This window comes from Oncorhynchus masou, unplaced genomic scaffold, assembly GCF_036934945.1.
Source record: "Oncorhynchus masou masou isolate Uvic2021 unplaced genomic scaffold, UVic_Omas_1.1 unplaced_scaffold_2847, whole genome shotgun sequence".
NCBI classification, from domain to species: domain Eukaryota; kingdom Metazoa; phylum Chordata; class Actinopteri; order Salmoniformes; family Salmonidae; genus Oncorhynchus; species Oncorhynchus masou.
In genome coordinates this window covers 1,485-15,000 of record NW_027009273.1, presented here as the reverse complement: position 1 = coordinate 15,000, position 13,516 = coordinate 1,485, and the positions used below count along the sequence as shown (strand labels likewise).

Here is a 13,516-nt window from a genome sequence, read left to right as displayed (position 1 = left end):
TTCTCCTCCTCCCACCCAGAACTATCTGACCCTGTTCTCCCTTCCACCCAGAACTATCTGACCCTGTTCTCCTCCTCCCCCAGAACTACCTGACTCTGTTATCCTCCTCCCCCAGAACTATCTGACCCTGTTCTCCTCCCACCCAGAACTATCTGACCCTGTTCTCCTCCCCCCCACCCAGAACTATCTGACCTCCTGGATGATGAGAACCACACTCTGGAGGGCCTGAAGATTCAGGACGAGCAACACTTAGTTATCGAGGGTACGTTCAAAGAACTCTATAATAAACTCAAACTTTTATCTGACTGCTGAATGTGTTGAAATGTAAAAAATAAAATAAATGTTTTAAAACCTGACTGCAAACTTCTGATTTAAAAAAGAGAAGATAAAAGTAGCAGGTCTTTTACTGTAAGTCATTGATGTAAAAAAAAAATTCATCTTGTGTGTTTTTAGTTCGGAACAAAGACATGAGCTGGCCAGAAGAGATGTCCTTCATCGCTAACAGCAGTAAAATGGACCAACATAAAGGTGAAGTTATCGCGTCACAAACCTCTTCAGCACATCGGGCTACGTTTACAACGCAGTTATCGCGTCACAAACCCCTTCAGCGATCGGTACACACGTTTACAACGCAGTTATCGCGTCACAAACCCCTTCAGCGCATCGGTACACACGTTTACAACGCAGTTATCACGTCACAAATCCCTTCAGCGCATCGGTACACACGTTTACAACGCAGTTATCGCGTCACAAATCCCTTCAGCGCATCGGTACACACGTTTACAACGCAGTTATCGCGTCACAAATCCCTTCAGCGCATCGGTACACACGTTTACAACGCAGTTATGAAGAGCTTTTACTATTTTAGGATGATATATTTATCTCTAACCTCCCTCCGATTCTCCCCTAAAGCCTGGCAAACATGTAAATATTGGGCCTAATACTGTGTGTGTCTACCACCCCCATCCCACCCCCTCCCCAGTTGCTACGGAGAAGGGTGCCACGGGCCTCAGTAACCTAGGCAACACGTGCTTTATGAACTCTAGTATCCAGTGTGTTAGTAACACCACGCCCCTCACTGACTACTTCATCTCAGGGAGACACCTCTATGAACTCAACAGGTAGGTGTGTGTCTGTCTGTGTCTGTCTGTCTGTCTGTCTGTCTGTGTCTGTCTGTGTGTCTGTGTGTCTGTCTGTGTGTCTGTCTGTCTGTCTGTCTGTCTGTCTGTCTGTCTGTCTGTGTCTGTCTGTGTCTGTGTCTGTGTCTGTCTGTGTCTGTCTGTGTCTGTCTGTGTCTGTCTGTGTCTGTCTGTGTCTGTCTGTGTCTGTCTGTCTGTCTGTGTCGTGTCTGTGTCTGTCTGTGTGTCTCTGTGTCTGTGTGTGTCTGTGTGTCTCTGTGTCTGTCTGTCTGTGTACACGTGTTGTGAAAAGTTAAACAGCTTGTTGAATAGCATTACTGACTTGTTATTTGTGTGTCCAGGACCAACCCCATCGGGATGCGAGGTCACATGGCTAAATGCTACGGAGACCTGCTGATGGAGCTGTGGAGTGGAACACAGAAGAACGTTGCTCCTCTCAAACTCCGGGTGGGTTATAAATCCTGGCATGGATCGTCACAACAGTGGATGGGATTTCCTTACTCCCTGTAGTGGACAACTATGTCCTTAATGTCCCATTTGTGATATGAGTGTATTGACTAATACGTGTTGTCATGGGCCTCCCGGGTGGCTCAGTGGTTCAGGCGCTGTACTGCTGTGCCATCAGAGACTCTGGGTTCGGGTCCAGGCTCTGTCGTAACCGGCCGCGACCGGGAGGTCTGTGGGGGCGTCGTCCGGGTTAGGGAGGGTTTGGCGGTAGGGATATCCTTGTCTCATCGCGCACCAGTGTCTCCTCTGGCGGGCAGGGCGCAGTGCGCGCTAACCAAGGTTGCCAGGTGCACAGTGTTTCCTCCGACACATTGGTGCGGCTGGCTTCCGGGTTGGATGCGCGCTGTGTTAAGATGCAGTGCGGTTGTGTATCGGAGGACGACATGGCTATCGACCTTCGTCTCTCCCGAGCCCGTACGAGAGTTGTAGCGATGAGACAAGATAGTAGCTACTACAACAATTGGATACCACGAAATTGGGGGAGAAAAAGGGTTAAAAATAAATTTAAAAAATAATGTGTTTTTCTTTTTTAGCGCAGACCGTTGGCTAAATAGCCGATAACCGGTCAGCTGGCTCCTTTTTCCACTTCATTAATGAACTCGCTTCTTTTCATTTAAAATCTTCCGATTTTCTAGTCAGGAAAGTCCTGTATAGCCTTCCCCACAAGAAGGAACGATATGCATTTTCTAGTGACCTCTTTGTTGATGGTGTCGGCTGTCAGTCACAAAGCCAGCGATGACAGGAGGATGCTGGTTGGTCACTCAGCTGTCTGTCCCGCCTCTCGGTGCCTGTGTTATCTTTGTGCGCTCTGGTTGACTGCAGTCAAATTTATTTTTCGTGATCCTATTTTGGACAATATCCAAAACATCTAGCAATACGCTGAATTCATACATTATCAGCCATTTGAATTGTAAAGTCATATCTTTCAACTCATTTTTACCAATCTAAAAGGTAAAGTCATAAAAAGTATTCAATCATTTAGCTGTGTATTTCAGATGGAAGGAAAGCATTAGAAATAGAGCTCGTTTGGCGTGAGCGGCTGTGCCATTAGAGATCCTGGTTCGAGTCCAGGCTCTGTCCGCAGACGGCCGAGACCCAGGAGTGGCGGTGAACAATTGGCCCAGCATCGTCCGTGTTAGAGGAGGGTTTCGCCCGGAAGGGATGTCCTTGTCCCATCGCGCACCAGCGACTCCTGTGGCGAGCCGGGCGCAGTGCACGCTGACACGGTCGGGCAGGTGTACGGGTTTCCTCCCACACTTTGGTGCGGCTGGCTTCCGGGTTAAGTGGGCATTTTTGTCAAGAAGCAGTACTTTTTATTTTTTTCACCATTCGGGAACAGCTCTGAAGATCTAATGTGATTGGTCAAAATAAACATTTTGTGGGGAAAAAATGATCAGAATTGTTTTAGCTTGTGGTAACGTAGTCATTGTGACGTGAATGAATTCGGCAGGGTAGCCTAGTGGTTAGAGTGTTGGACTAGTAACCGGAAGGTTGTGAGTTCAAACCCCGAGCTGACAAGGTACAAATCTGTCGTTCTGCCCCTGAACAGGCAGTTAACCCACTGTTCCAAGGCCGTCATTGAAAATAAGAATTTGTTCTTAACTGACTTGCCTCGTAAATAAAGATTAAATAAAAAATAAATAAATAAAATGGACTAATATGTGGTTGTCTCACTACCGCCCCTGTAGTGGACGATAGCAAAGTACGCCCCCCACGGTTCAACGGCTTCCAGCAGCAGGACAGTCAGGAGCTCCTGGCCTTCCTATTGACGGGCTCCATGAGGACCTGAACAGGTGCATGAGAAACCCTACGTAGAGCTGAAGGACAGCAACGGACGACCCGACTGGGAGGTCGCCTAGAGGTCAGAGTTCAATCAATAAACCAAACATACGCGCATTACGCGCACAACTTCACACACACACACGTGCACACAGTCAACCAATACACAGACGCACAATCAAATCAATCATTATTTTCTCAGAGAGAATTATCCACTGTTTAATATGGAAAAAATTTAATCGATCAACTAAAAAGGAAAAACTAGACTGTTTAGTAACATTCACCGATCAGCACTACATCATCATCATCGTCCTTAGGAGCATCTTCTGGCAGCCATCTTGGGTGTCTGGAGACCAGGAGAGAGTCGATGGAAAGTCAGCCCATCCACTAATCACTTCTTAAGGAGTGGATGACCTGTGAAGTGTATTGATATGCAGTTAATGAACAGTGTGTGTGTGTGTGTGTGTGTGTGTGTGTGTGTGTGTGTGTGTGTGTGTGTGTGTGTGTGTGTGTGTGTGTGTGTGTGTGCCCGTATGTTTATAGGAGTAATTAGCAGCATTAGTGCTGTGTGTGTGTGTGTGTGTGTGTTGTGTTCCTCGTCAGGCGTGGGAGAACCACTTGTGTGTGTTTTACATCTCTATGGTTCCATGTGTGTGTGTGTTTTACATCTCTATGGTTCTATGTGTGTGTGTGTGTGTGTTTTACATCTCTATGGTTCCATGTGTGTGTGTGTGTTTTACATCTCTCTATGGTTCCGTGTGTGTTCCTCGTCAGGCGTGGGAGAACCACTTGCGGAGGAACCGTTCCATCGTGGTGGATCTGTTCCACGGCCAGCTCAAGTCCCAGGTCAAGTGTAAGACGTGTGGTCACATCAGCGCTCGCTTCGACCCTTCAACTTCCTGTCTTTACCCCTCCCCATGGACAGCTCCATGCACCTGGAGATCACTGGTGAGGACCTGGGACTCAATACCCTGGTGGGGGTGGGGGGTGGGCTCCCTGGAAAGGGGTGGGAGGGTAGGGTCCCTGGAAAGGGGTGGGAGGGTAGGTCCCTGCAAAGGGGTGGGAGGGTAGGTCCCTGGAAAGGGGTGTGGGAGGGTAGGTCCCTGGAAAGGGGTGGGAGGGTTTGATCTCTGTGGACATGATTTCCGGGTGGTGAGTTGGTTTTCGTCTTAATTGACCTCAACCGTTTGCCAGAGGAGAGGGTTTTAAAATTATTTTTCATGCACACTTCCTTACCCTGGTGGCAGCGGCAGGGAAGCCTAGTGGTTAGAGGAGGCAGGTAGTCTAGTGGTTAAGAGGAGGCAGGTAGCCCAGTGGTTAGAGGAGGCAGGTAGCCTAGTGGTTAGAGGAGGCAGGTAGCCTAGTGGTTAGAGGAGGCAGGTAGCCTAGTGGTTAGAGGAGGCAGGTAGCCTAGTGGTTAGAGGAGGCAGTTAGCCTAGTGGTTAGAGGAGGCAGGTAGCCTAGTGGTTAGAGGAGGCAGTTAGCCTAGTGGTTAGAGGAGGCAGTTAGCCTAGTGGTTAGAGGAGGCAGGTAGCCTAGTGGTTAGAGGAGGCAGTTAGCCTAGTGGTTAGAGGAGGCAGTTAGCCTAGTGGTTAGAGGAGGCAGGTAGCCTAGTGGTTAGAGGAGGCAGGTAGCCTAGTGGTTAGAGGAGGCAGGTAGCCTAGTGGTTAGGGGAGGAGGCAGGTAGCCTAGTGGTTAGGAGGAGGCAGGTAGCCTAGTGCTAGAGGAGGCAGGTAGCCTAGTGGTTAGGGAGGCAGGTAGCCTAGTGGTTAGAGGAGGCAGGTAGCCTAGTGGTTAGAGGAGGCAGGTAGCCTAGTGGTTAGAGGAGGCGGGGTAGCCTAGTGGTTAGAGGAGGCGGGGTAGCCTAGTGGTTAGAGGAGGCGGTAGCTAGTGGTTAGAGGAGGCGGGGTAGCCTAGTGGTTAGAGGAGGCGGGAGTAGCCTAGTGGTTAGAGGAGGCGGGGTAGCCTAGTGGTTAGAGGAGGTGGGGTAGCCTAGTGGTTAGAGGAGGCAGGGTAGCCTAGTGGTTAGAGGAGGCGGGGTAGCCTAGTGGTTAGAGGAGGCGGGGTAGCCTAGTGGTTAGAGGAGGCGGGGTAGCCTAGTGGTTAGGAGGAGGCGGGTAGCCTAGTGGTTAAGAGGAGGCGGGGGTAGCCCAGTGGTTAGAGGAGCGGGGTAGCCCAGTGGTTAGAGGAGCGGGGTAGCCTAGTGGTTAGAGGAGGCAGGTAGCCTAGTGGTTAGAGCGTTGGACTAGTAACAGAAAGGTTGCAAGATCGAATCCCCGAGCTGACAAGGTAAAAATCGTTCTGCCCCTGAACAAAGCAGTTAACCCACTGTTCCTAGGTTGTCATTGCAAATAACAATTTGTTCTTAACTGACTTGCCAGGTTAAATAAAGATTAAATAAATAAAAAATAAACCTGAGAATTGGTGCAGGTCCTTATAAGAAGCCAAGCGGCAGCCAATGGCCCGTTTCCCCAGAACTCAATTAATAGCAAATCTATCCTTCTAGACAACAATATAATAATAATATTATTATTATTATAATAATGATGATCACTGGGAAATATGCATATTTCTATTCACTTTCCTGAAGTGACTGCATTTGTCTGTCTCTCTCTCTCTCTCTCTCTCTCTCTCTCTCTCTCTCTCTCTCTCTCTCTCTCTCTCTCTCTCTCTCTCTCTCTCTCTCTCTCTCTCTCTCTCTCTCTCTCTCTCTCTCTCTCTCTCTCTGTGTGTGTCTCTCTCTCTCTGTGTCTCTCTCTGTGTGTGTCTCTCTCTCTCTGTGTCTCTGTCTCTCTCTCTCTCTGTCTGTGTCTCTCTGTGTGTCTCTCTCTCTCTGTGTCTCTGTCTTTCTCTCTCTCTCTCTCTCTCTGTGTCTCTCTCTGTGTGTCTCTCTCTCTCTCTCTCTGTCTCTGTCTCTCTCTCTCTCTGTGTCTCTCTCTGTGTGTCTCTCTCTCTCTCTGTCTGTCTCGTCTGTCTGTCAGTCATTATGCTGGATGGTTCTACCCCTGTACGGTTCGGCCTGAGGCTCAACATGGATGACAAGTACACCGGTCTGAAGAAACAGCTGAGTGAACTGTGTGGCCTGGAACCAGAACAGATACTACTGGCTGAGGTCCACACCTCCAACATCAAGGTACACACACACACACACAATAGTCCAATACAGAGGAAGCAATGGTACTAATTGTTTTTGTGCGCTGTAGAACTTCCCTCAGGATAATCAGAAGGTGCGTCTGTCGGTGAACGGCTTCCTGTGTGCGTTGAGATCCCTAGGCCATGCTCCCCCACTTCCCTCACCTCTCCAACACAGACCGGGTGAGAACCTCCTACGCTAGGGCTGGGTAGAATGTTACGCTAGGGTGGGTGGAATGTTACGCTAGGGCTGGGTAGAATGTGCCGCTAGGGGGTGGGTAGAATGTTACGCTAGGGGTGGGTAGAATGTTACGCTAGGGTGGGTAGAATGTTACGCTAGGGGTGGGTAGAATGTTACGCTAGGCTGGGTAGAATGTTGGCCGCTAGGCTGGGTAGAATGTTACGCTAGGGGTGGGTGAATGTTACGCTTGGGGTGGGTAGAATGTTACGCTGGGGAGGTGGGTAGAATGTTACGCTGGGGTGGGTAGAATGTTACGCTAGGTGGGTAGAATGTTACGCTAGGGCTGGGTAGAATGTTACGCTAGGGGTGGGTAGAATGTTACGCTAGGGTGGTAGAATGTTACGCTAGGCTGGGTAGAATGTTACGCTAGGGCTGGGTAGAATGTTACGCTTAGGCTGGGTAGAATGTTACGCTAGGGCTGGGTAGAATGTTACGCTAGGGGTGGGTAGAATGTTACGCTGGGGTGGGTGGAATGTTACGCTAGGGCTGGGTAGAATGTTACGCTAGGGGAGTGGGTAGAATGTTACGCTGGGTGGGTAGAATGTTACGCTAGGGGTGGGTAGAATGTTACGCTAGGGGTGGGTAGAATGTTACGCTAGGGTGGGTGGGAATGTTACGCTAGGGCTGGGTAGAATGTTACGCTAGGGTGGGTAGAATGTTACGCTAGGGGGGTAGAATGTTACGCTAGGGTGGGTAGAATGTTACGCTAGGGTGGGTGGAATGTTACGCTTAGGGTGGGTAGAATGTTACGCTAGGGGGTGGGTAGAATGTTACGCTAGGGGTGGGTAGAATGTTACGCTAGGGTGGGTAGAATGTTACGCTAGGGGTGGGTAGAATGTTACGCTAGGGGTGGGTAGAATGTTACGCTAGGGGTGGGTAGAATGTTACGCTAGGGGTGGCTAGAATGTTACGCTAGGGGTGGGTAGAATGTTACGCTAGGGGTGGGTAGAATGTTACTAGGGGTGGCTAGAATGTTACGCTAGGGGTGGCTAGAATGTTACGCTGGGGTGGCTAGAATGTTACGCTAGGGTGGGTAGAATGTTTACGCTAGGGGTGGCTAGAATGTTACGCTAGGGGTGGCTAGAATGTTACGCTAGGGGTGGCTAGAATGTTACGCTAGGGGTGGCTAGAATGTTACGCTAGGGTGGCTAGAATGTTACGCTAGGGTGGCTAGAATGTTACGCTAGGGGTGGCTAGAATGTTACGCTAGGGGTGGGTAGAATGTTACGCTAGGGGTGGGTAGAATGTTACGCTAGGGTGGGTAGAATGTTCGCTAGGGTGGGTAGAATGTTACGCTAGGGGTGGGTAGAATGTTACGCTAAGGTGGTAGAATGTTACGCTTGGGGTGGGTAGAATGTTACGCTAGGGGTGGGTAGAATGTTACGCTAGGGGTGGCTAGAATGTTACGCTAGGGGTGGGTAGAATGTTACGCACGCTGCTTCTAGAGGCTGGTAGAATGTAGCACTGCTTCTAGAGGCTGGTAGAATGTAACGTATGCTGCTTCTAGAGGCTGGTAGAATGTAACACACTGCTTCTAGAGGCTGGTAGAATGTAACACTCTGCTTCTAGAGGCTGGTAGAATGTAACTTACTGCTTCTAGAGGCTGGTAGAATGTAACACTGCTTCTAGAGGCTGGTAGAATGTAACACTCTGCTTCTAGAGGCTGGTAGAATGTAACACTGCTTCTAGAGGGCTGGTAGAATGTAACACACTGCTTCTAGAGGCTGGTAGAATGTAACACTCTGCTTCTAGAGGCTGGTAGAATGTAACACTCTGCTTCTAGAGGCTGGTAGAATGTAACGCATGCTGCTTCTAGAGGCTGGTAGAATGTAACACACTGCTTCTAGAGGCTGGTAGAATGTAACACTCTGCTTCTAGAGGCTGGTAGAATGTAACACACTGCTTCTAGAGGCTGGTAGAATGTAACACTCTGCTTCTAGAGGATGGTAGAATGTAACGCACTGCTTCTAGAGGATGGTAGAATGTAACACTCTGTTTCTAGAGGATGGTAGAATGTAACGCATGCTGCTTCTAGAGGCTGGTAGAATGTAAACACGCTGCTTCTAGAGGCTGGTAGAATATAACACGCTGCTTCTAGAGGCTGGTAGAATGTAACACACTGCTTCTAGGATGGGTACCACCTCTCCTTATGACCTTAACTCTACCATTCTCCTCACAGTCACATGATAAACCAACTCACTGTTTCCTGAAGGGCTCTCTGACATGTCTGCCTGTAACACCTCTCCAGACATCACCCCTGTGCCCATGGCCCAACACCCGGGTGGGGGTGGCAGCTAATCCTGATGCTAAGCCTGGTCTGATCTCCAACGGCACGCCCAGCACCATGGTGCACTGCGGAGAGACCACAGAGAGAAGCCTGGCCAACGGAGGGGTGGGGGTGCCCAACGGACACGTGTCTCCCGTCCTGGACAGCCCCTTCATCGGGTACATCATCGCCATGCACAGGAAGTTATGGTGGGTACCACAGTATAAAATATTTTACACAATAAATTAATTAGAATAGAATGGTTTATATACACCGCTAAAATAAATAAAGGGAACACTTAAACAACACAATGTAACTCCAAGTCAATCACACTTCTGTGAAATCAAACTGTCCACTCAGGAAGAAACACTGATTGACAATAAATTTCACATGCTGTTGTGCAAATGGAATAGACAACAGGTGGAAATTATAGGCAGTTAGCAAGACACCCCCAATAAAGGAGTGGTTCTGCAGGTGGGGACCACAGACCACTTCTCAGTTCTATGGCACTTCCTGGCTGATGTTTTGGTCACTTTTGAATGCTGGCACACACTACTGAATGCACACACACTACTGAGCCTCATTTTGACTTGTTTTAAGGACATTACATCAAAGTTGGATCAGCCTGTAGTGTGGTTTCACACTTTTGAGTGTGACTCCAAATCCAGACCTCCATGGGTTGATAAATTTGATTTCCCTTGATCATTTTTGTGTGATTTATGTTGTCAGCACATTCAACTATGTAAAGAAAAAAGCATTTAATAAGAATATTTCATTCGTTCAGATCTAGGATGTGTTATTTTTGTGTTCCCTTTTATTTATTTGAGCAGTGTATATATAATATATAGTGTGTGCTGCTATTGTGGGCAACAGGCACACTCCGAGTTGGCATTCACACCTAAATCTCCAGATGCTGTTTTCCACTGTGCCCTTACATTCGATTCTGGTGATTTTATTTTAGAATGCCACATTGTATCTCAGTCGTTAAGAAGAGACTCAGCATTCCATTCTGTTTATTTACAAAGCGCTCCTGCACAATTTTCCCAACATGTGTCTGACAACGCTGGTCAAGGTCACAACAATAGACTGCAGTAACACGAGCACAATACTGAGTCGTGCTCGAGGTTCCAATGGTGGCTTCTGATTTAGGGAGACCTGCATTTTTGTTTTTTTATGCTCCTGTGATGTGGATGTGTTGCAGGAGGCTCAGGGTTGAATGGGCTGCAGGGAGGCTCAGGGTTGAATGGGTTGCAGGGGGAGGCTCAGGTTGAATGTGTTGTAGGGGAGGTCTAGGTTTAATGTGTTGCAAGGGGAGGCTCAGGGTTGAATGTGTTATTGGGGGAGTGTGGCTCAGGGCTGAATGTGTTGCAAGGGGGAGGCCCAGGGTTGAATGTGTTGCTGGGGGAGGCTCAGGGTTGAATGTGTTGCTGGGGAGGCTCAGGGTTGAATGTGTTGCAGGGGAGGCTCAGGGTTGAATGTGTTGCTGGGGGAGGCTCAGGGTTGAATGTGTTGCTGGGGGAGGCTCAGGGTTGAATGTGTTGCTGGGGAGGCTCAGGGTTGAATGTGTTGCAGGGGAGGCTCAGGGTTGAATGTGTTGCTGGGGGAGGCTCAGGGTTGAATGTGTTGCAAGGGGAGGCTCAGGGTTGAATGGGTTGCTGGGGGAGGCTCAGGGTCGAATGCCTTGCAGGGGAGGCTCAGGGTGGATTTTGTGTTTTGTACTGATGTTTGTACTGTGAAAAAGAGACACGGTCTGTTTAAGTGAAATATATTGAAGGAGTAAGGAGAGTATAGTATCCATGAGGAAATACATTTCTCATGTTTCGGCATCGAGGTTCGTAGTTCTGACTGTTGTTGTTGCTCCTGTGTGTCCTCCTGTAGATGCGGACTGAGTTGTATTTCCTGTCCAGTCAGAAGAACCGCGCCAGTCTGTTTGGGATGCCCCTGATCGTTCCCTGTACGGTTCACACCAGTCAGAAAGACCTGTACGATGCTGTCTGGATACAGGTGGCCCGTCTGGCCAGCCCTCTGCCCCGCAGGAGGCCAGCAACCATGCACAGGACTGGTCAGTACCACACACACACACACACATATCACACAGACACACATATCACACAGACACACACACACACACACACACACACACACACAGACACACACACACAGACACACACACACACACACACACACATATCACACACACACACACACAGACACACACAGACACACACAGACACACACAGACACACACAGACACACACAGACACACACACACACACACAGACACAGACACACACACAGACACACACACACACACACAGACACAGACACAGACACACACACACACAGACACACACACACACACACACACACACACACACAGACACACACACACAGACACACACACACACACACACACACAGACACACACAGACACACACAGACACACACATATCACACACACAGACACACACACACAGACACACACATATCACACACAGACACAGACACACACAGACACACACATATCACACACATATCACAGACACACACACACACACAGACACACACAGACACACACATCACACACATCACAGACACACACAGGGCTAGTCGGCAAGTCTCCACTTGATTGACTGAACAGGGTTATTGTGTCTATTCATGAAGTCTCCCGTTGACGGGAAGGTTCTTGATTAAAGGATATTTTTATTGACTGAAGGTGATATTGTTTTGTAGGTTGTTAGTGATGTCGCGTGTGTGTGTGTTATGCCCCTACTGCAGTGATGACAGTATGGGCTACCAGTATCCCTTCACACTGAGGGTGGTGGCGAAGGATGGCAACTCATGTGCCTGGTGTCCCTGGTACAGGTGAGGCCTCCTCCACCATCATCATCATCAAAACACACACTTCTCTTCTATTACTGTATCCATCTCATGTGGGGGAAACTGCGTGTGTGTGTGGGGGAAACGGCGTGTGTGTGTGGGGGAAACGGCGTGTGTGTGTGGGAGAAGCGGCGTGTGTGTGTGTGGGGAGAAGCGGCGTGTGTGTGTGGGGAAACGACGTGTGTGTGTGTGGGGAAACGCGTGTGTGTGTGTGGGAAACGGCATGTGTGTGGGGGAAACGGCGTGTGTGGTGGGGAAACGACGTGTGTGGGGGGGAAACGGCGTGTGTGTGGGGGGGGAACGGCGTGTGTGTGTGTGGGGAACGGCGTGTGTGTGTGTGGGGGAAACGGCGTGTGTGTGGGGGGAAGCGGCGTGTGTGTGTGGGAAACGGCGTGTGTGTGTGTGTGTGGGGGAAACGGCGTGTGTGTGTGTGGGGAAACGGGCGTGTGTGGGGGGACGGCGTGTGTGGGGAAGAGGAACGGCGTGTGGGGGAAGCGGCGCGTGTGTAGGGGGAACGGGCGTGTGGGGGGAAGGGGAACGGCGTGTGTGTGGGGAAACGGCGTGTGTGTGTGGGGAAACGGCGTGTGTGTGGGGAAACGGGCGTGTGTGTGTGGGGAAAGCGGGCGTGTGTGTGGGGTGGAAACGGCGTGTGTGTGGGGAAGCGGCGTGTGTGTGTGTGGGGGAAACGGCGTGTGTGTGTGGGGAACGGCGTGTGTGTGTGTGGGGGAAACGGCGTGTGTGTGTGGGGTGGAAACGGCGTGTGTGTGGGGGAAACGGCGTGTGTGGGGGAAACGGGCGTGTGTGGGGGGAAGGGGAACGGCGGCGTGTGTGGGGGAAACGGCGTGTGTGTGTGTGGGGGAAACGGGCGTGTGTGTGGGGGAAACGGCGTGTGTGTGTGGGGGAAACGTGCGTGTGTGTGGGGGAAATGGTGTGTGTGTGTGAAACGGGCGTGTGTGGGGGAAATGGCGTGTGTGTTGGTACCATCTCTGTGCTTCTGCTCGTGTGTGTTACTGTGTGTGTTCAGGTTCTGTCGAGGCTGTGCGGTGGACTGTACGGAGGACAGGGCCTCGGTAGGAAACGCCTGCATAGCTGTCGACTGGGACCCGACAGCCCTGCACCTCCGCTACCAGACTTCACAGGAGAGGGTAATGTTCACGAAGCCGGGCCTTTCTGTATAAAACAGGCAAACAGGCATCGAGGCATTCAGTTACTGTTTGATTGAATGTTAGAATGGGCAGAAGGAATGACAAGAGTGCGTGGTATGATCATCAGTAGTATGATCATCGGTGGTGTGATAATCGGTGGTGTGATAATCGGTGGTGTGATAATCGGTGGTGTGATAATCGGTGGTGTGATAATCGGCGGTGTGATAATCGGTGGTGTGATAATCGGTGGTGTGATCATCGGTGGTGTGATAATCGGTGGTGTGATCATCGGTGGTGTGATCATCGGTGGTGTGATCATCGGTGGTGTGATCATCGGTGGTGTGATAATCGGTGGTGTGATAATCGGTGGTGTGATAATCGGTGGTGTGATAATCGGTGGTGTGATCATCGGTGGTGTGACCATCGC

The 13,516-nt window shown here is 50.1% G+C and overlaps 1 pseudogene; it reads left to right on the top strand.

Annotated features, from left to right (window-relative positions):
* LOC135533964 (ubiquitin carboxyl-terminal hydrolase 32-like) overlaps positions 1–13,122 on the top strand; it is a 38,398-nt pseudogene extending 25,276 nt beyond the window's left edge.
* Positions 13,123–13,516: the final 394 nt, after the last annotated feature.